Source organism: Cryptomeria japonica, chromosome 3, assembly GCF_030272615.1.
Source record: "Cryptomeria japonica chromosome 3, Sugi_1.0, whole genome shotgun sequence".
NCBI classification, from domain to species: Eukaryota; Viridiplantae; Streptophyta; class Pinopsida; order Cupressales; family Cupressaceae; genus Cryptomeria; species Cryptomeria japonica.
In genome coordinates this window covers 141453356-141475543 of record NC_081407.1, presented here as the reverse complement: position 1 = coordinate 141475543, position 22188 = coordinate 141453356, and the positions used below count along the sequence as shown (strand labels likewise).

The window sequence follows — 22188 nt, the reverse complement described above, 5'->3', positions numbered from 1 at the left end:
AAGAATAAGAAAAAAATCAAGGCAGAAATATTTAAAAATAAAAGACCAAGGCAAAATATCAAAAAACAAAACCAAAACATTAAAAATAATAACAAAAGAAAAACATAAGGAGGAAAAGGTACGCACAACAAAGACGGGTAGAAAACGGAGTGGCGGAGGCCACGCACAAGAGACACATTGTACGCGGGTTGGGCGTATGCAGGGTGGAAGAGAGAGCACGCAGCAAGGAGACGAAAGCGCGCAGTGGAGTGAAGGGGAGCGGACGCGACAGGAGGAAGAGCGTACGCAGCAGGGAGGTATGCGGAGTGGAGGCCAGCGGGGAGGAGGGCGTACGCGGGGAGGAGGCCAAGGTACGCAGCAGGGAGGAAGGCATAAGCGGGGAGGAGGGCGTACGCGGGGAGGAGGCCAAGGTACGCAGCAAGGAGGAGGGCGTACGTAGGGCGAAGGTAGGCGTACGCAGCACAGAAGGGAGCTGGGGCATGGGACACAGCACCAGCGGCACAACACGGAGCAGCAACGCAAAAGGGGCGGCACATAGGAAAAAAAGCACGCAACCACCAGCGTACACAATCAGCAGACAGAGGGGTGGCGAAATTCGGCCACGACGTACGCAGCCCCTGGGAAATAGGCTACCGATCACGTGGCACTTAAAATACACAACACCTCAGCCTCAGTCACAACGTATAGGCCCACAGCCCTCGGGTACAGCACCATACACGCACAAGATGGTGAAAGGGAGTCATGGCAACCCTAGAAGGGGAAGTTGTGACATAAATTACAAAGCTAGCACTTCTAACAAGCAAGAAAAGCCAAGAGAGGGCATCGGAACAGGTGAATGTAGAGAATGTCACGTTTGAAGGAGTGCTTGGAAGCGAGTGCAGGAAGTGGTGGGAAACAATGAGGAGGACCACCCCCTAAAGAGTTCATTGAAGCAAGCAGAAGTTGACAAAATCATTTTCATGCCCATCTTCAACCTAAAAGAATTCAAGCCTATATTGCGTGCCATGGTCCATGGGTATGAGCAGGACAGACATAGATCAGTAATTGACTATTTGGGACAGACTGTGGTCATTTCTTATGCACCCAAAGAATTCAGCAAGGTTTTCGGCATTCCCAGTAGCGGCGATTCAGCTATGAAACCGTCAGCAAGAGTGCCTACAGAAGAAAAGAAGTGGCTCCTGGAACATATCTGCGGCGACGCACTCACAAAAGAGCAATGGAACAGTTTATGGCAGAATAGCAATAGAAGGGGCCTGAAGAAATCTTATCTCACCTCACCAGAATGGAGATGTGTCCTGGATATCATAAAGAGTAAGCTAACAGTAGCAAGCCGAGCATCCGATGTTGCAATATGGATGCTACGCCTCATGCACGGATTGAGTAATGGCAAAATTTATAATTGGGGCTGCGTCCTTTCCAGCCGTGTGAAGGAAGCCATGCTCCTCAAACACAAGACCCTATACGTGCCCCATCACCTCATTGCCCTCTTCTTGGAAGCATTGAGAACTCAAGTGGCGTTGGAAAATAGAGGAGGATTTGTGGCCTTGAGCCGGGTGGAGCCCTACAAGCCAGCCATGCATTATTGGCTACACCTGGACACTTTCACAGTAACCACAAAGACAACACCGAGGAAAAAAGCAAGGCAAGAACTGGCAGGGAGCTTAGAAGATGGAGGAGAAGAAGACAACAATTCTGAGGAAGAGGTAGAGACAGGGGAAGAAGAAACATACATATCATCTTCAGAAGAAGATGAAGGAGAATTCAGGATGGAGCCAATGGGCATGGAACAGGAAGGAGGACACGTAGGAGGGTCGCGGCAAGTAGGGACAGAAAGCCATATGGAGGGCATACCAACCGTACCAGGATGGGGAGTAAGAAAAAAGGTACTCTTCGAACCAGCACAGATTCCCATCATGGCACAATTGGTAACTGGAGTCACAGGGACCCCATCTCAGTTAGTAGACTTGAGGGGACACACTGGGGCCCACACCCTCCATATAAGCACAACCAGGGGCGTAGCAGCCAGAGGGAGACAAAGGAAAGGGGACTGAGGAAACAGACATGGAGACAGAAGCAGACAGCCTGCTAACAAGATTCCAGACGGACATAGAGGTTCCACCTCCTTCACCATCATTGGGGACTGATCAGCGGGAGGAGAGCCAGAGGATTGAAGGAATCGGAAAAGGGCATAGTACGTCCTCACTAGCACCAGCAGAGGGGATCCAAGAGTGGGAACTAGTTGCGCAGAATTTTCTTTCCGAGTTGGAAGTAATGAGGGCAGCCACGAAGAGGATGATAGACCAGTCTCGAGGGTCTGATATGCCTGCTATAGTAAGAGCAACGGAAGCACTACTGGCGTTTATGACAGAAGGCTGCGAGAGGGAGTTCTCAGAGAAAATTAGGAACCAAGGTTGGCCCGACACGGAAATTCCAGAGATAGTAGCAAAATGGGGAGTACCACGGATCCTTAGTGGGCATACAGGAGGTAATCAGAAAGTAATGAGAGCTCTCACTTCCACAGAACAGACCTTCCGCGCTACATTCTTACAGCTCCAAAGGATGACCTGGAAAGTGAATAGAATGGAAGTTCATACCTTAGCCCTTCAGCAAGAGAGTGAGCTGAAAGAAACGATCCAGGCTATGGAGCAAGAAATGGTTCAAGAGAGAACCACGCGACGTGAAACAGAACGGAAGTTGGCTGCCTCTAAGAATGACCGAATGGATGCACTCAGGCTTCTGAAAGCCACTCGAGAGAAGCAACTTCTTGCTGAGAGGGACCTGGAGATACTCCGAGAACGGACCACTACGGGAACAGGGACGTCCTCTTGTCCCTCTAAGTAGATATTTCTTGTTAAATTGCTGTAGTGTTCGTCTGGAAGACGAACAAGTTTTGGGGGGGGATGATGTAAGCCAGTTAATTAGTAAATAAGGCTTTTTAATGCTTTAATAGAAAATAATAGTATTAAGTTATATCTGCGGGTAGTTAGTTGCCGGACGGTTGGTGGCCTAACCAACCGCGAACTCTTTATATTGTAAACTTGTAGCACATTGTGAGGACATGGGATTTGGAGAGGAATATGATATACACCTGTGTTACACGAATCTATTCTGGTATACTGTGTTGTGTGTTATTGGTTCCATGTTAATGAATTGCTATGCTTTGGTATTGTACATTGTATATTGATGTTCTCTATGCTACCACCTGAACCACTTAGGCTACTAACAGATATACACAAGACTGAATTCAAATGCCACTATGGACACTGTGAATTTTTAGTGATGACTTTTGGTCTCACTAACGCACCCATTACATTTCAGTCATGTATGAATCATATTTTCAATAAGCAGTTGCGAAAATTTGTATTGGTGTTCTTCGATGCTATTTTGATATACAAGTCATGGGAGGAGCACCTTCAACATCTTGATGAAGTCTTGAGCATCATGGACCAACAATCATTGTTCACTAAGGCATCGAATTGTGAGTTTGGTTTGACAGAGATTCTCTATTTGGGGCATGTGATAGGAGCCAATGGAATTAAGGTACACCAGGAGAAGAAGATGTGAGCTATTATTGATTGGCCACCACCTAGGAATGTTTCAGATTTGAGGGGATTCCTTAGACTTTGTAGCTATTATAGGAGGTTCGTCAAGGGATTCTCAAAACTTGCAGCTCCACTTATAGACCAGACACGAAAGGGTACATTCAGGTGATTAGATGATGCGCAAGGCACATTTGATAGGCTTAAAGAGGTTATGAGTACTTGTCCTGTATGGGCCCTTCTTGATTTCTCTTAGTTGTTTGTTCTAGAGTGTGATGTATCAAAAGAGGGTATTGGTGCCATACTTATATAGAATCATCATCCTATTGCATATGACAGCAAGAAGCTGAAAGATAATGAGAGATTGTATTCCACCTATGACAAGGAGATGCTCGCCATTATGCACACTTTGGCAAAGTTTCATCAATACTTGGTGGGTGGGAAGTTTGTGGTGAGGACTGACCACAAGAATTTGAGATATTTCCTTGAGCAGAGAGAGCTTAATGAGCACCAACAAAAATGGGTCAGCAAAATCTAAGCTTATGACTTTGACATTGACTATCTCAAGGGGAAAAAGAATGTGGTTGCCAATGCTCTTTCTAGGAGGCCTACAGTTTCTACACTTCGCTCTTTGAGAGAGATTTAGCCGATTGGAAGTCTCAACTCTTAGTTGAGTATTCCAAGAATCTCTTTGCATGCGAGATCTTGGGTGGTAAGGTTCCGGATGACAGATACAGAGTAATTGATGATGTTATCTATTATAAGTACAGGATTTATTTGGTGCCCAAATTTAAATTGAAAGATAAGATACTATGAGCCCTTCATGATACACCACTAGCAGGAAATCTAGGGTACTTCAAGACATATAGACACATTAGAGAGAGATTCTCATGTAAGAGTCTCAAAGATGATGTCTTACGACATGTGCGTGAATGCTTGACTTGTCAGCAAAACAAGTCAGGTCATACTTTTCCCATAGGTTACTTGCAGCCATTGCCCATTCTAGAGCAGAAGTGGGAGAGTATATCTATGGATTTTATCGCTGGTCTTCCAAGGGTTTAGGGGAAGGATTGTATTTACGTGGTTGTGGATAGATTGATGAAGTATGCACACTTCTTCACTATAGAACCAACAATTTAGTATCTCAAGTGGTAGAGTTGTTCTTTCTGAGGTGTTCAGACTCCATGGACTCCCTAAGACCATTGTTAGTAATTGGGATAGCAGATTTATGAGCATATTTTGGTAGGAGCTTTTCCGATTATCAGGTACTCAATTGACTCCTAGCACTAGTTACCACCCTCAGACGAAAGAACGGACAAAGATTGTTAATAAGTGGGTCGAGGGTTATCTTCGTAACTATGTTTTGAGTCAGCAAAGGGTCTAGGTGAGATGGTTGTATTTGGGTGAGCATTGTTATAATACTACTTACCACATGTCTATTGAGATGACTCCTTTTTGAGCCTTGTACGGATATGATGCTTTATGTTTCATTGATTTGGTGTTTGATGATAGTAGAGAACCAAGAGCTCGGGAGTGGTTACAGGAGAGTCAAGATATTCTTAAGACACATAAGGATAACATTCCAGCATGCCCAAAACCAGCAGAAGATGTATGCGGATCAACATAGGATTGAGTGATCATTTGAGGTTGGTGATATGGTATTTTTGTGCCTATAGCCTTATGGACAGAGCACACTTAAGAGGAGTGGTGTAGAAAAACTTAAGCCTCGATTTTATGGTCCATATAGAGTATTGAGAAGGATTGGAAAGGTAGCATATGAGCTAGAGCTACCCTTCGAAAGGAAGATACACAATGTCTTTCATGTGTCTTGCTTAAAGAAGGCTCTTCGAAAGCATGATGCTTCTATGGAGTTGCCACCCTTGGATGAGGACGGAAGATTGGTTTTGATTCCTACCAAGATTCTAGATATGAGGGAGAGGAGATTGAGGAGTAGGATGATTCGTGAGTATTGGGTGCGGTGGAAGGATTTGCCCTTGAAGGGTGCCACTTGGAAATGAGAAATGATACTTCAACACTCAGCATTAGAAGTGCCCGAGGGCAAGCAATTCCATGAAGGGAGGACTGTAATGTCCCCTCTTCATTAGATGATCCCTTGGAGATAGAGATTAGCCTATTCCTACATTCATGTAGGCTAATTTGGTGAAAAGGGATGTGTTCTTGGCATAAGGTGTTTTTATGAGTATTATATTGAACTATTATAATATTATTTTATAAAGTTACTTTTTATTAATTTAACAAAATATTATAAGGTGACTTTATGAGATAAAATTATATCTTAAAGGGAAGGGGAGGGAAAATCATAAAAGTTATTAAAATAACTTGCTAGGCAAATGTGGACAGCCCTTTATGGACTCCAAATTTCATTTTATTTCCCCTTATTTGGGGGTTGGTTTGGATAAGTGGTTTGCAAGTTAAAGACTCCCATAAAAGTTCATTTTGGGGTATTACACGATAATTCTAAAGAACTGAGTTTCGTTGCAGCTTGCACAACTTATGCCAGATATTCTCTTAGGACGAAACCCCTTGGAGAATTATGAATTGGACGAAAACCCAGTTCGCTAATGAGGCGAATCTAATTCAGGGTTCCTGATTATGCTTAATTGGGTCAAGTTTGGATATTTTGTAGCCACTAATTTGCAGGTTTATCATCTCAGTTAGGGTTGAAGGTTCCAAATTGCCAGAATCGATCAAAGAGGAGTCAAGAGGATTTCTAAAACGTTTGCAGAAAGGTCATTCATTGCAGGTCCAGAGTTCAAGTATTAATCCATTGGGGCTATCAACTTTCACTCCAAAATCCATTGGCTGCCTTGAGGAAGCAATCGTTCCTTCCTTGTGGGATTCGGCTTTACTTGAAGCTGCTTGGAACATGGTTGTGCTCAGATTGAATATCACAGTTTTGTGACAGCTAACAGAGGGTTATTTATCCTATAACCAGTCCCTTTTTTCTGTATGCTACATCGTGAACACTGAAGCCAACATTGTGAGCTAATCAGCCCTCATTTGGAATCGTTTTGAGGTATCAGTTGGGTTATTTTGAACAATGAAATCACTGAGAAAGTCAGAACCGACTTATTGCTGTTGTAACCCAGATTTTATGCAAATACATGATCAGTTCACTTACCCACTTGTCTTCTTTTGGGTGGCTTATACTTGGGAATGATTACATCAATCTCACTTTGTGAATCTTTAATTTTGAAAAGTAGTTAAGTACTGATCCGTTAAAATTTCCAGATTAGTATCTTTGGGTTCCTCTATGCATGTATATGTTCCTTATTGTATTTACTTATGGGCTAACATCAAACTATTATTGCAATATACAGCCCTTCTCAAGCAAACCAAACCAAACATCGGAATTTTCTGCTTCTAAGACTCTGACTGTCAATTCTGATTTAAGCCCAGTGTGATATTATTAATTTATTTCTTTGAGATCTGTCTTGTCAATCTTTAATGCAATTGTTGTTATCATTTTCTATACATTCCTATTTGAGTTAGCAATGACCAAACACCAAAACATATAAACAGTGATCAGAGAATTAGACCAGTGAGTTGTATGCCAAGTGTTTGACAAAATGTCAAACATCTAAAATTGAGACAAACATAACAGATTTGGCAGGGGTTCTTACACTCAGGAGAAGATTTCAAAGGCAATACATTAATCTTCAATCTTCCACCTCTAAGCCGCTACCTAATCATGACAAATTCTATCATCTACCAAGAGGAAGCTGGTGCAAGAGCACCTACCTATGAAGACATGAACCAAGAACAAGATGATTTTCTATTAGCCTAGAAGGAATGTAAAACGACCCTATGGGTCCTTTTTGTAATTCAATGTCCTAGGAGTGTGACAAGTTTGTCCATGTTTGGGTTAAATTGTCATCTAGGGTTTGGTAGAGCAAATTGAGTCAATAAGGGTCACAATGGTCTAAATTGAGGGATCAAGTGACCACAAGTCTATTCGAGTCATTTTTGATGTTTAGAATCAAATGTAATCATTTTGGGGGACTATGATAGTCTAGAGTCTAAGTTGGTTGAATTATGCAAAAGTTGTCATATTGTCAATTTGTTTTCATGACAATTTTGCACTTTTTGTAAGTCGTGTTTCTCCAACGGTCAGTTTCAGTTTGAAAAACAGGTGGAGGAGGTTGAGGTCGTTTGGGAAAAACCTTTAAAGGCCCCAAACATCGAAGGATGTAAGCTGGTCGATTTGGAAAGGAGTTTGAAGCATCAAGAACTGTTGGAAACTCAGAAAACCGTCTAATTTCTGTTGATTGCATACTGAAGGTGGATTGGTAAGAATGCTTATGACATAGATCCTGCAATTAGATTGTTTTACCTTTGTTTTGCATTTGGTGTGGAGTCTTGAAGTGATCGCTGCCCCATTCTACAAGCAAATCTTTACCGGGTAGCCTAAAACACTTAAACCCCTAGGGTTTGACTGCAATAATGGGTTTTGGCCTATCAATCCTTAACTGAACACTCTGCCGTTATAGGAGATGATAGGCCACTGTATCATATGTTAGTACCCAAAGCCATTAAGAGGATACAACAGGGCGAAGAGGATGGAGAACTAGCCCTAGGTCTGGCATCTCTATGTGACAACCCGGTTTGATGAGTGCAGTGCGTGAGAATTGAGAGGTAGAGCACTGAGAAAGGGTTTGAATGTGGTAGAAGAGTATTTTGGAGGTTTGCATAATATTTCATGGTTAGTGGTGGTCATCCATTAGGAGAGCCTAACCAGTTTGTGGAAGGCGTTCAGTCAAATAGGTCTAATAGTCCTATTAGGTCTATTCGTGTAGTACCGGTTGGGATATCTGCAAGTTGATCCGGTACGGGAAACCAAGATATTGTTGAGAACTCCCAAAAGGATATATGGAAATATAATTTGTTTGCCTAGAACCTCAGGGTGTCAAAAGTTATCACCTGATTCCTTCAACTGGAGGCCTAATTTCAACCGGTTCTATTTGTGGTTAAGTGAGACAAAATTGGTGTTTCGGTGGGTTTAAACCATGAAATCCGGTTTCATTGGTGTTGAGATGTTGTGAGAACACCCCCTCCAAGGATCGTTGTATTGAATTGGTCAAATGGGCCATTCAAACCCTTAAGCCTAGAAGTAGCCCGCTCATGTATGCAAAGGTGTGTGTAGTCACACAAGAACTTGAGAAGTGTTAGTTGTTTGTAAGTGGACATGGTGGAGCCTTGGGCTTTTCCAAGGTGTTGTTTGGTGTCATTGAACCATTGCTTGACTTGGTGTTGTGTAAGGATCTTTGGAATTAGGGATTACTGGTTGAGTTTGTATGCCTTAGTGAGTGGCTGGTTCAAGGTTCCCTCCTTCCGGTCTGTTGCCTCCTCATCAGAAGCTAATCAAATCTAGTCATCCAAGTCCCCTTTTTGGTACATTTTTTGGTCTTTCAAATTGTGTCCACTACCTATATGATCACCATGAGGATGCGAATGAATAAGGCATGAATTTTGGTACATTTGAGAATACATATCATCCCGTTCATGATGTCTAGATTTCCGATCTTTAACCTTGATAGGTTTTCTCGCCATATCTTTTTGATAGGACAAGTTGCCACCTTCACAATTAAAAAATCTTACAACCATCCTTTGTATAGATTGAGAAGCAACCGTTATCTCGATTGAAGGAAGCATTCAATAATTGCTAATGTGATGCCATGGTGAACACCTTTTCATGTTGTATGATTTTAATATCAAGAATCTCTTTTAAGTGACTTTATCAATGCTCACAAGAATTGCTTCTACTTTGATGCAAGCTCTCTTTCCTTTAATGAGTCTCCTCAAACCTATCTATAACAATTCATTTTTATATTGGATAATTCATTACGATGCTAATGTATGTTGATCTAGTTAGACAGTTGTAGTTAGCATAAAACACCTATCATTATTTCCAATAATATTGGTTACCTGCCAATGTATTCATTATTCATATTAAGTAGGTTGTCACTCTCGGGTAGTTATGTGTTTGTTGGTTGACGGTTGTGTCCCTCTTGGCAATTGTCGAGTCCTTTAAGTATGTTGTGTACTTCCAAGGGAGGGGTAGGATATAGCCAGATCAATTGTAATCCTTGGCCGACCATCTCTGGTCTTCTTCTCTGTAATAATTCCATGTGCGAATAAAGATATATTTTCCTGTTGTGTCTAGTATGCATTGTCATGTATATTATTATTTCCAGTATTTAATTTATCAGATATAGCAGTAAACAACAACCACACCATCTAATTTTGATGTGGTAAAATGTATCATCTTAGTTGTGGAAGAATTACTCAATAGAAATCCTCCAATGAACCTTTTCATTTCTTTTAATGCATGGGTGGTGATCTTGTGCATAAACATATTTCCAATTAGCCTCACACTTTCACCACTATTTATCTAATATGGAACTTGAAACCACCTTGAGAAGATTGGCATAAATGTTGTTGGTAATAACTTTGTCTACAAAATGGAATGTTGCCTTGACTGTTCACAACACTTGTCCTAATCTTATCTTTAACTTCATTCAAATCTAATCTCTCCTTTGACTCCTTAACACTTTGCAAAGCTTCACTGATACATCTTTGCTCCCAAAACACTTGACTTATTAGATTATCATGACAATAATTTTCCTTTTGACTTTAATGATAATAATCTTCTCACCTTTGACATAAATGACACTAGGTCCAATACTCTCATCTATTTATCAATGATATCAATAATGAATACCTTCTTGACATCAATGACTACATTTCCAAAATTATTAAAATATGATATTCCAGAAAGTACCATTAGAATTATATCTTTATTCACTTTATTAATGGTCAATATTGTAATATAATGTAGATATTAGTAGTTTCTATTTTTGTATTCGTTATTAATTGTTTCTTATTAGAAACATTGATCTCTTTGTATTCTATATAATGATCCTTCGATCATTCATTAATTCAATTTAGTTTTTACCAATTACCTCTTGTAATATGGTATCAGAGCACAAACAAATATTTTTGAAAAAAATTGTAATCCTAATTTTTAATTGGTGAATTTTTTTTGAAATTATTCCAGTTATTTTTTCCAAAAACCCGTCTAGGGTTTTCTGTCAAATTTTTGGCTTGTGTTCGCGGGTGCTAAAATGCGATTGTGCTCAATTCATGCGATTTCTAGGTCGCTTTCTGCTTCCGACAGCCAAAGGGTTTGTATCGAACTCTTAGAACTTTTTCCTCCGGCTAGGGTTTCTGGGCAATGCCTAGCATTTTCTACGATCCTCAATCTATTTTCAACGCCAAGAAATATTCTTTTCTGGTTTGTAGACTCCTGTCGACTAGGTTTTCTATTTAACCCTCTGTTTTTTCAGCGGCTGAGAAAACTGTTCTCTGGGTTTTTCGAAAGCTCTACTGGGTCTCTATCAGAATTTTTTGGGTCCTCAAAAATCTATGCATTGGGATCCGTGATGGAAAAAAAATTTGCCTTGAAATCTGTATCATTTTTCTGCCTCAGTTTTATCCACGTGTCGCATATATGCGATTTCACGCATCTCCTACCTCAATATTCGTGCCATTATTTGGTCAACCATCTTTGACCTCTGTTTTCAATGAGCTTGAAGGGGGTCAAAAATTCAATGGCAAAAACTACAATACTTGGAAGCAGCAGATGCTCACAATATTTGAGTATCGCGTTATTGATCAGTTGGTTCTTAGAAAGGTCTCCCGTCCCACTGTAGTCGATCATGACCATATAAAGTTTGATGAACAAAATCGTGAAGTTGTCATGCTCAACAAGCTCTCAGTGAATGACGATCAACTTCCTCATATACCTTCTGGCAAAAACAACTGCCGAAATATGGGAGCATCTCAAGATGCTGCATGAGATGTTTGATAAGAGCAAAGCCTTCTTTCTGAAAAATATGCTCTTCTCTATTGTAATGGATGAGAGAAAATCCCTTAAGTATCATCCAAAATCGGATCAAGGAAATCCGTGACCAATTGGAAGCCACTGGCCGAAAAATGGAGGAAGAGGACATGGTCGTCATAGCCTTGAAATTTTTGCCCAAGTCCTACAAGCATTTTGTCGAAAACCTCAACATCACCTGAACCGGTGTTGATCTGAAGTTCACTGATCTCTACACTAAACTTCTGCAACAAGATCGGTGGAGGTAGCAGTTCAACAGCAGTACTCCTCTACAGAACAAGTATTTGCAGTCAAATCCTTTCAGAAGGATAAAGGCAAATCTCAGTCTTCTTAGTCTTCTCAACAGAAGAACTCTAAACCATCATCAAAAGGCTCGAAGAAGAAGAATGTTCAATGAAATTACTACCATAAGTTTGGTCATATGAAACTTGAGCGTTGTAAACACTTCGTTGCACAGGCTAAGAAGAGTGGTTCACAACCGAAAGCAAATGTAGCAGAGCACACTAAGCAGAGCGAGTCTTCCTTTTACGCCTTCATGGCTAAAAGACCTGCAGACCATGTCAAATCCTCTGCCTGGTATATAGATTCAGGTGCCTCACACCACTTCACTCATCATCGAGATTGGTTCACTGGTTTTCAGCCTTACTCAAATTCAGTCATTTTTGGAGGAGAAGAGTACATCATTGTCGGAAGGGGCAATGTGTAGTTTCAGTCTTGAGGGAGGAAATTGATTTTCCTCAACGTGTACTATGTTCTAGTAATGGAGCTCAACCTTCTCTTAGTCAATAAGATTCTGAGAAATTCTCCTCGGCTCGACATGACCTTCAGTGCACATCAATGCAATATCATTGATCGAGAGACTCAGTCAACTATTGAGGTGGGTCTTGAGGATCATGGTCTATTCAGACTAGTTGATTCTGGTGATTCTCAAGATCTTGCCATGGCAGCCAAGCACTCCTCTGTTAGTACACTCTGGCATCAACGTTATGGGCACTAAAATGTGCACTATCTTTCTCAACTTGTTCAGGAAGATCTTGTCATCGAATTGCCAGAAATTCAAACCCAGAACCTCGAAGTTTGCAAAGCATGTCAGGCTGGCAAGCAGCATCGGACTCCATTTTCGGATGGCGACTCCTAGAGAGCTTCTAAGGTACTACAACTAGTCCATGCTGATATCTGTGGACCTATGGCTACTCCCTCTATTACTGGGTCTAGGTATTTTTTACTTTTTGTTGATGATTTCAGTAGAAAAATGTGGGTGTATTTTCTTCATCAAAAGTTCAAAGCATTAGTAGAAAAAGAGTTTGGTTAACCTATTGTTACTCTTCGGTTTGATAATGGAGAAGAATTCTATTCTTCTGCCTTCTCCCATTTCTGTGAACATGGCAACAAGCGCCAACTCACTACACCTTACACCCCTCAGCAAAACGGTGTCGTTGAGCAGAGAAACTGCACAATTATCGAAATGGCTCGATCTATGCTTGAATACAAGAGTGTTCCGAAGAATTTTTGGGCTGATGCAGATAACACTGTAGTCTCTTTTCTGAATCAGTCTCCTACTGTGGCTGTGAAGAAGACTCTGGAAGAGGCCTGGTCAGGCTGCAAGCTCAAAATCAGTCACTTGAAAGTTTTTGGCTCCACTGCTTTTGTTTGGATCCCTAATGCTAAGCGCACCAAGTTGGATGCCAAGAGCCACAAACTCATGTTGACCGGCTACAATGATACACACAAAGCCTACCGACTAGTTGGCATTGAGACAGATCGTATCATCTTCAATCGTGGTGTGGTTTTTGATGAGGAACGAGGGCCATTTCAGCTCTCTCCTCCAGTTATAGATTTAGAGGATCGGCCTTTGAAGGCTTCTGACTTGAGTGTACGTCTTCCATTGGGTCCACTTGATGGGAGGGCTCCAGCTGTTCCAGTTCTTGCACCTAAACCAGGTCCTTCTCCTATAGGATCACCTAGACATGTAGCTGCACCACCTAATTTTCCTCAAGATTCATCTGATCTTCTGTTTGATGAACTTGATCCTATTGCACCTCCTGCATCTGATGTTGGCACTTCTACTCTCTATCCTAAATGGTGGGCTAAGACAATTGCTGATCTTCACGATGATGAGCTCATCGAGGGTAGAACTGCTCAAAAGACAAGTAAACATCCTGATTATGTCAATTTTGCTCTCATGGCCAACATTCACATTGTGTATGAACCTCAATCATACATGGAGGCGAAAGGGATACCTAAGTGGGAACAAGCTATGGCAATTGACACCAGAGCTTGCTGAAAAATAACACTTGGGTTCTATCAGATCCTCCTCCAGGGAAGAAACCCATTGGATGCAAATGGGTCTATAAGATCAAATACAAGGTTGATGGTACTTTGGATAAGTACAAGGATCGTCTCATTGCCAAAGGCTTCTCTCAGCGTGAAGAAATTGATTACGAGGAGACCTTTGCTCCAATAGCAAAGATGAGTGCCATCAAATTAGTCCTAGCCATGGCAGCTCAATGTGGCTGGAAGGTCCATCAAATGGACGTCAAGAGTGCCTTCCTGAATGGTGAGTTACAGGAAGAGGACTAGATGATGCAACCTCCTAGATTCAAGGTTGTCGGAAAAAAACACCAGGTACTCAAACTTGTGAAAGCACTCTATGGCCTAAAATAGGCTCCTCAGGCATGGTACATGAAAATTGATAAGTACCTCACAAATCAGGGTTTCTAGAGGAGTCCTCCTGACTCAAATTTGTATGTCAAGACTACTGGCACTGAAATCATCATTCTGGTTATTTATGTTGATGATCTGATCATCACTGGCAGTTCGGCATCTTTGATTCAAGGAATCAAGCAGAATTTATGCTAGTCTTTCTACATGACCGACCTTGGGCTTCTGCACTACTGCCTAAGTGTTGAGGTTTGGCAGCAGTCTCATGGCATCTTCATCTCTCAATCCAAATATGCCAGGGCTCTGCTAGACAAGTTTTGAATGCAGGACTACAAACCTGCATCTACACCTATGGAGAAAGGCCTGAAATTGTCGGTCCAATCCGGTTTTACAGTTGAAAATGAATCCGATTTTAGGCAACTAGTGGGCAGTTTAATATATCTCACCTCCACTAGACCTGATTTGAGCTATGCAGTGAATTACATTTCTCGCTTAATGACAGCTCCTACATCAGAACATTGGATTGCAGTGAGGCGGATCCTGTGCTATGTCAAGGGCACTTTAGACTTTGGTATCCTTCATGGACGGACCTGTTGTGACCTTTTCACACATCGCCCCATCGCTAATGGGGACCCCCTCTTTGTCGGCTTTCTACGTTGTTAGGTTAGGGTTTTGGCTGCTTAGTGGGCAATTTTGTGTTTCCTGTGCCCAAGTTTCGGAGTTTTGATCATGCCTAGTGTTGTCTAGGGTTTTGAAGTTATAGGATCAAGTTGCAAAAGTTGATATTTTAATGATCCTAAGTTTTGCCTAAGTGTTGACCTTTTGAGCGTTAACGTGTTTTTAAACACACGCATCAATGATTTTAAAGTACCAAGGTATTCACAGACCTTTTGGAGTTGTTTTCTCGCTCCTAAGGTATTATTTATGATGATTACGCACTTTATTCTAGTATTTGCCTAGCGTTTCGCTCATATTTTTGGAAAGTTTACCTAAGTCCAGTCTAAATTTAATGTTTCTAAGCGATTTTGAGTGGTTAAAATGATAAAATCCTAAGGGAAATCCTTATTCCAAGGGTAAAAGGGTCAAATTCCATGCTAGAGGTGCTTTTCCCCTCACATTCTAGACTACCCAACCTATTCCCCCACTCAAAATCCATACTACACATGGGTTTCCCTTGAAATCCATACTGGCTGCTATTTTCCCCCACTGTTTATCCATACCCAAATCGATTTTCCCCTGGGAGTGCTAAAATTTGGCTAAGTGTCAGGATTTATCCAAACTGCCATCGATTTTCCACCAGGAGTGCAGACTGGAGTGCGGACTGAAGTGCGGACAACGTTGAGGATGATTCCATGCCTGGGTCGACTTTCCACCAGGATATTTGTGACAACTAAGTGCACATTTTTGTCCGGATTTTCATCCAGACAGAGGTCGATTTTCCCCTGAGAGCATTTTGTAAGGATTTTTGTCCAAATTTTCATCCAGGCAAAGGTCGATTTTCCCCTGAGAGCATTTTGTAAGGATTTTTGTCTGGATTTTCATCCAAACAGGGATTGAATTTCCACTGGGAATATTTTGAAGAGTTTTGAGTTTGGATTTTCATCCAAACTTAGGTTGAAATTCCAGCAGGGAGGTTTTTTCCAAGTTAAGTGAGTTCGGAGTGTGGATTTTTCAATCCAGACTGCCATTGATTTTCTCTTGGGGAATTTTGTGTGCATTTTTGATGAATTTATGCATGGATTTTTATCCAAGCTAGGATCGATTTTCACTTATGGGGCAAATTTTGACATTTTAATAATTTTAAAGGGTTTTTTCAATCCCAACCCAAGTCTATTTTCCCCTAGAGGCTTAATTTGGACTTAATTTGCAATATTTTAATAAATAAACCCCATTTAATTGCTTTTAATTAATGATTAATGATTATTTAAAATTTAAAAGCAAAATTTAATAACTTGCAATAATCATTTAATATTTGAATCTTCTAGAAGCCTGTTAGGTTTTCACCAAGCAAGTATTTAAGCAAGTGTTTTATCCCACATTGCTTGTGTGGTGAAAGTGAGAAGTGAAAGCAAGTATAAGAGAGGAGCCTTAGCATTATTTTATTATTATTTCTGCCAAGGTGTCTCCATGAAAGCGATTTTTCCCCAAGTTGGGTGAATTTTAGCAAGTGACTGAAGTGAAGTGTTGGGTTGAGGATTCTTTCCTCTATTTTTTTCCAGCTTGCTGATCTATTCCCCTTTGCTGCCATTAAAGACCAATTCCAGAATTTCGATTTTTGCTAAGTTTGGCGATTTTTCCAAATTTGGCATTTTTTGGTGAAAGTTGGCGATTTTATGTTTGGAGACTTGGGCGATATTTTCCTCCACTATTTGCTTGTTGTCCAGATCTCCATTTTTGCAGATCAAGGCTGCCATTAACAACATTTTTCAGAATTTTAGTATGGCGCCATAGTTGGGAAAATTTTGATTTTTGCTTGGAGAGTGGTTTGGTGCCACATTTTGGTGGCTGCCATCATCTCCAACCTGCTGATTCGCTTCAGATCTAAGGTTTGCTTCAGATTTTGACCTCTATTAATGGTTGCCATTAATTTTCAGACTTGAGTTTTTATTGCCCAGCCAATTCCAACTTAGGCAATTTGCATTTGGAGGTGTTTTGTGGAGTTTTTTGTGCATTTTCAGAACCATCTTATCACTGTTGCAAGTCTGAAAACTCCATTGTTAGGTGGTTGTCTTCAGAAATTTTCATTTCCAGCCACCTAACCATTTTGGCGATTTTGCTTGGAGATGATTCCTTAGCCATTTTTCATCATTTTCAGGGATTTTTAACTACTTTGCAAGGTGCTGGTAAGTCTGAAGTATTCAATTTTCAGACTTGTCCTCAGAAATTAAATTTTTACCAGCCACACTTACATTCCTGAATATGATTATTTTCATCATTAGAATTGTTGACCTCTATTGTTGATTGCAGAAGGTGTCTTCAGACATACATTGTGTGAAAACACAACCTTTCACACCTTTCCTTAGTCATCATTAATCCGGTATACTCCTTTGCATTTTAACTTGCATATTTTCTAAGCATAAGGAGGTATTCATGAATTTTATGGAAAATTTCCATGCCTTAGTGTTGTCACGTTTTAAACTTAATTGTTAAAATTTACCAAGTGTATGGATTATTTTCCTGACTCCAAGCTCTAATTAGCTAAATCTTTAGAAAGTCAGGAATTATATTAAGAGCATTATTTATTTTCCTAAGTCTAACTTCCAGCTTCGTACAGGGGCGATGTCAAAGTCTGGATATAAGGAAAGGAAAGAACTATTGAAGATACTGGAGACTGGATTTTATCCAGAGCTCAGGATTTCATCCAGATGGAAGGAGATCACTGATACAAATATGCATTTCCTAGACTTCGACCAGATGCAGCGTTGGATGTTCGGAATCGGAGATCAGGTTCCTTCCCTAGCATATGCGAACATTATGAAGAGTAGCATTTTCCATGCCGTTGGATTTCCACAGTCCATACAGTGCAGTGAGCTTATCCTGGAGTGTGCACGATGTTACGATCCGCTCACAAGAATGATCAAGACTCCTAAGGGCGTTGACATCGCCTACCTTGCTGAGGATGCCATTGCAAAGGTGTTTGAAATTCCACGCGGAACAGACATGAAGGATGTGACCAAGGAGGATTATGCAAAAAGATACACGAAGAAGATGGGTGTATGCAAGAATTTAATTAACAAAGATTGGATGATTGAGCCTAGGTCTCATCATTCCAAGGCTCCCAAGACACTCATGTGCATAGATTTCAAGGAGGAATATAGTGATTTCATATTCCTACTCAACAGAGTGATGGGGATGCTGTAGGGAGCAATATTTGATGGATGGATGTTCTACTTCATCCAGGATTGTCTTAGAGGGACACTAATAAATTGGTCGAAGATTATAAGTGACAACCTGGATTTTCAGCTGAGGAATGTAAAGCGGTCCAAGTCATTCGCCATGACTTCTTACCTAGTGTACCTGCTTGCACAGTTTGTTTCATACAGAGGATTAATATGCAAAGGTGAAGTCGGGAATGGGCAAGGACAGTTCAAGGGTCATGAATGCTACCCCCAGCTGAGCATGTATAGAATTGAAGACTATAAGAGAGTGAATAATGCATTCACTATGTACATCACACGGATGCTGCAAGGCGGAATCCACAGAAGATTGTCCAAGGAGGCAGCCGAGTTAATAGAAAAATATGGATCGTGGTATATATAGTTTCCCACTTTCACATACCTTAGGATTCATTGGTTTCAATCTGAACCCTACAGACTTCCTAGGTATCCAACCAATAGAATGATATTGTTGGAAGTGGTAAGACAACTTCTAGAGTTCGATGTTATCCAGAGAGAAAAGCACAGAACAGGCATGACATTACCTATTTCAATTGGGAAGACATCAGAGATTTGTCAGTCCGCCATAGCCACCAGCACTACGAGTGAGAATCTTACATTCTATCGATTTGCTACGTATAAGAAAAGAGAAAGATTTGATCCAGACAAGAAGGTCGGAAGGATCAGAGGAGAGAATTTCATTCACAAAAGTGACATAGAAGATTATTGGGCTAACCTGATGGACGAGCAAGCAGTGAAGAGAAGAATGTGGTCCAGAATGTCAGTGGATTTCATGAGAAAGTGTGGACTTTTCCTCATTCCCGATCAGGTATTAGATGATAGAGATCATACACATCCACAGTATGAGAGTGAAATGAAGAAGGCAATCCTATTGCCAAATTGGTCAGAGTCAGAAGAGATTGACCTGAATATATTGATGAGAGAGGTCTTGAATTTCTCCCGCATATGGGTAGACATACAGATGAACAAATTAGTTGACATGGGTGTTCCCTTCACTTATGAAAGGATGAAGCCAGAAGAGTCTACTTCCGAGGATGATCAAAGGACTATCAATGATGTCAGGATTCATGCAAACGAAGAGAGTCAAGCTCCCAAGAGAAGGAAGAACACGCCAGGAGAAGTCAAGGTCAAAGGTTAGAAGATTGATGAGATGAAGAAGAAATAGAAGACTATCATTCCGCCTATCATTCCTTCACCCCCTCCCAGTGTCTCATCAATCGAAGTGATTGAAGTAACATAACAGAACAAGGAGACTCAGCTATGTTCCAGCACAGTGATACTACCAGAGAATATTCAGGAGTTCCATGCCACAGCAACATGTGCACCTCCTGATGAGAATAATGATCAGCCAGAATCCCCTACTGTCCTTTTGGAATTTAGCTTGGGAAATGAGGTATATGATTGGACCAAGAATAATCCTGATGATGATGATGATGTTATCTTGGCATTGAAGGAGATTGATCGAGAAATATGTCTTGATGATGGTATGGAGATGGCCGCTATTCCTGAATGGCTGATGAGAAGCATGGAGAAAAGTAAACAAATGATAGAGCTACAGCCTATTGATGATATTGATGAATACCTAGCTAGGAGTGTTAAGAAGGAGCCCAAGAGAGCGGAGATTTTGTCGCACATAGCTAGAGATGAGACAGGAATGCGGATTGCACAGATTGTTGTTCCTATTGCAGGCATGACAGTGGACATTGCTACTCCTATGGATTTCCAGAACACTTCAGTTGCCCTTGGTCGTACATCCAGAAAGCAGGAATTCCAGAAGATTGGACAATCGATGCTAGGTTAGGCAGAGAGGTTGCGGAGAAAGAAAGGTACAGAGAAGAGAATATTAGACTCAGAGAGTATATTGCAGGGACAAGGCGTGGAAATCCCACCCTTATTTCCCCTATTGCAGTTGACCATGGAATATATTCACACTATGAGGTGGCGAGAAGTACACACTCAGAGGTAGAAAAGTGGATTGAGAGCACAAGAAAGAAGCCAGATGATTTCCTTACTCAGTTTGTCCATGCATATGATACGACAACAGGGCTTGTATTTAGAATCCAGTATTTGGAGGGAGTTTGGGAAGAATTCCGACCTATCCAATAGATAATTATTCCACGCCTCCAAGCTTTGAAGAAGATTCCTAATTCCACCTTGGTCAGCGAGAACATTGTGCACAATGGAGACAGATACGATTTCCATGGCTGGTATTGTTTATTAGCCGTGAAGAAATCAACTTATGAGAACGCCTAGTCGAGTTGTATGGAGATGGAAGGATTAATTCAGGACATTCAGATGAAGATCCTTGCCTCGATTGAGGAATTATTGGGTGTTGATGTTAGTGATGCTAGTGGTTTACACTTAGCCGAATTAAGAGACAAGATGAAATTTATGTATTTTTGCCAGTTGGACTCTTTGAAGAAGAGTCAGATAGATGACTTGGTCTCTTTGTTGATTCATGTTCATAGTTCGTAGAAGCTCATTCCAAAATGGGAGAACACTTTGAATGCTTGCTCGGATTCACTGGACGTGATCGATTTACAGCAGGATACCTTGCCTAGCATTTCCATGGAGGAGTTAGATTCAGTATTGGCTAGATTCTTGGAGTATGCTAGGAGAGAGAGAGATGCAAGGAGGAATCTTCTAGAAGATTCCCTATTTGATGACTAGGTATCTTTTCATTGGGCCATATGTTGGTGGCACCATTTTTTATGTAACCCTAATTAGGGCAATTCTAAGGTTTTGTTGGCATGATCTCGGCCATTGATCTTAGATCAATCTTGGCCATCCTTTTTGTAAGAGACTCTATATATGCCTCCTTGTCTCTCATTTGTAAGAGAGAGTTTTTGTAGAATTGTTGGTATATGCTACAGCTATTTGAATCTTAATCATTGTTCAATTGTTGGTGATTTTGCTCTTCAAGTGTTGCATTTGCATTCATGGTTCTCAATTCCTCCAAGTTAGATTAGAATTTAGATTAAAACTTATTTTCATGTATGTTAGATTGAGTGGAAGATTTGTTGAATTCATTTGTGTGGAATCCTTAATCCATACCACTAGCCTCTTGCCGCTGGTAAGTGCGCCTTGTGTGGTCAACTGGAATTCGAGTAAGCATAACTTCAACTATTACTCGTCCCTTGACAAGCAACAACTTGGATGGTGTCAACGTTTGATGGTGATAGCCTGAAAACCTTTAAGTATACCTTAGACGATTGCACTAAGCTTGTGTCAATACCTAATTGTGAGACCTTGCCTGGTTTGATTCCACTAAATCCATTCATCATTTCCTACATTCCTAGGCTTGGAATAGATTTCCTGAACCCTATTCCTTTTGCCCATTTTTTAGTAAGAAGTAAATCCAGAGCCATATTGATAAATCTTAAGTTGTCAGCACACCTATTCCGCATCATTCATGATAATCCAAACATTTGCGTAAGTTCCCAAGTGAACACAGCAGTTCACATCAACCATTGAGTTACCCACTCGTCAAGACCTGACATGTAGAAACCTTGGAATCATTTTAGTTGATCTCATTCTTAGCATCTGAGGTGATTTTGTTCAAGAGAGGGTAAATTATCTTGGTAATTTATTCTGTAATGTTATGTGCATAAAAAACACATCAACAGGACCAAAGATCCCAGACTCATCGGTTTCACAGATTTGGATTGGGCAAGCTCTGTTTACGACAGAAAGTCCACATCCAAGTATGTCTTCAATTTGGGCACAGATGCTATCACTTGGACCAGTAAGAAGCAGCAGGTTGTAGCTCTTTCCTCGACCGAAGTTGAACATCGAGGAACAGTCAAAGCAACTTGTGAGGCAGTTTGGCTTCAAAGGATGCTTTCAAACATCCAACTGCCTCAAGCAAATCCTACATCCCTCTTCTGTGACAATCAAGGGGTGCTGAAATTTGCTAAAAAATACAGTCTTCCATGAGCGGACCAAGCATATTGAGCTTCATTCTCACTTCATCCTCAAGCTGGTTGAAGATGGATCAGTATGTTCCTACTGAGGACCAGACTGCAAATATCCTCACCAAGTCCCTACATCTGGATAAGTTTGTTAAGTTCAGGGGGCAACTTGGTGTACTAGACAAATTGACCATTAAGGGAGGGTATTAGAATTATATCTTTATTTAGTTTATTAATGGTCAATATTATAATATAATGTA

The 22188-nt window shown here is 40.9% G+C and overlaps 1 protein-coding gene across 4 annotated transcripts in view; it reads right to left on the bottom strand.

Moving 5' to 3' along the window:
• The window catches only part of LOC131027350 (calcineurin B-like protein 3), a 252230-nt gene that overhangs the window by 56764 nt on the left and 173278 nt on the right, over positions 1 to 22188 (bottom strand). The window lies entirely within an intron of this gene.